The following is a 1,510-nucleotide window of genomic DNA, read 5'->3' as shown; positions in this document are numbered from 1 at the left end:
GGGCTGATATTGAGATGATGGTCCAAACTGGCATGGTGGTCCAAACAATGAAAAATTTTTATGTCATTGATCAATAGCCACCTCCCCTGCTACCTTCACTCAGACATTCCTATGATCTAGAAACTAAAAGATTAATGCACGAGTATCCAGGACTCCGTTCTAGTTGTTGGAATCAGGCTGCTGTTCTGATTAGTCATTTTCAAGGCAAAGTCAGTTTTTATATATCTTTTCATATTTTGAATATCACCCCTGAGGATAGGCATAGAGAGTTAGAATTCGATGGAGTGTAGCTCAGGAGAGGGACTGAATTTGGAACAAAAGGTTAAAATACATTTTTCAAGAACTGAAAAAAGATTATTTTTATCTGATTATAACATATAATAGAGAATTTATGAAAAACATCTATTGTCAAGTAAGATGATATCATGGGGTAAACTGAGTGAAGGGTACAAAAGACCCCTCTCTACTATTTTTGCAACTTCCTGTGACTCTTCAGTTATTTCAAAATGAAATTAAAAAAATTTTTAAATATGAAGGAAGCCTATCTACCTGGGTTGGTATTGTTAATTACAAAGATATTCAATATGCCATTGCAAATGGAATTCTGCTTGGGCTTAATTAATATACACAAATTTTAATGACAGAAAAGATTAAGTCTAAATAGATCTGAAATATTTCACTTCACTAGTTTGCAGTATAACATAGATACATCTTACAAAGGTCAAATATTAAGGCCTTGGGCTTTCTTTTACCATTCCTGCCAACACGAGCCACTTTGCACCAGAACCACGAAGAAGGTGGCCCGGGTCATCATTGAGACGTACTACACGCACCTGGACAATGACTTCCACACCAACACGGGCATGTGAGAGGAGATCACCATTATTCCCAGCAAGAAGCTTCACAGCAAGGTAGCAGGATGTCACACATCTAATGAAGCAGATGCAGAGAGGCCCTGGGGCAAGGTATCTCCATCAATCTGAGGGAGGAGGAGAGAGAAGGAGGGATAATTATGTACCTGAGGTCTCAGCCCTGGATCAGGAGACCATTGAAGTCAATCCTGATTCAAAGGAAATATTGAAACCCTTGGACTTTCGTAGTCTGTCCAACCTGCAAATCACTCAGCCTACAGTCAGATGAATTTCAAAACTCCACATGGAGCAGTTTGAATCCTTGAACATCATCATCATCATCAACAACAACAACAACAACAACAACAACAAAAGGACTTGGTCTTATGGCAAGGGCCTCCTTCTCCTGGAGCTCTCCCTCACAGATGCCCATTCTCCATGATTCCTGTGGCACATGCTGCATATCAAAACCCTAGAAACTCAAGAGAGCCAGGGCGGTCCGGGGAAGCACTGATTCACCCTCACCATTTCAGCAATTACTTAGGAGAACTTGGTCAGGAAGGTTCTAGAGTCCACCACTTGCTCAACCTGGAAGTATTTTCTCCAAGCAGGGACACAGTCATTATCCTTAAACTCTTCTGAACCAAAGGCAGACCCCA

At 40.8% G+C, this 1,510-nt stretch overlaps 1 pseudogene; it reads left to right on the top strand.

Annotated features, from left to right (window-relative positions):
• The first annotated feature begins 425 nt into the window (after positions 1 to 425).
• Positions 426 to 1,169, top strand: LOC115272482 (annotated as a pseudogene).
• The last annotated feature ends 341 nt before the right edge of the window (positions 1,170 to 1,510 follow it).

The sequence above is a fragment of the Suricata suricatta genome, chromosome 11 (genome assembly GCF_006229205.1).
Source record: "Suricata suricatta isolate VVHF042 chromosome 11, meerkat_22Aug2017_6uvM2_HiC, whole genome shotgun sequence".
Classification (NCBI taxonomy): domain Eukaryota; kingdom Metazoa; phylum Chordata; class Mammalia; order Carnivora; family Herpestidae; genus Suricata; species Suricata suricatta.
This window is presented reverse-complemented; position numbering and strand designations above follow the sequence as displayed.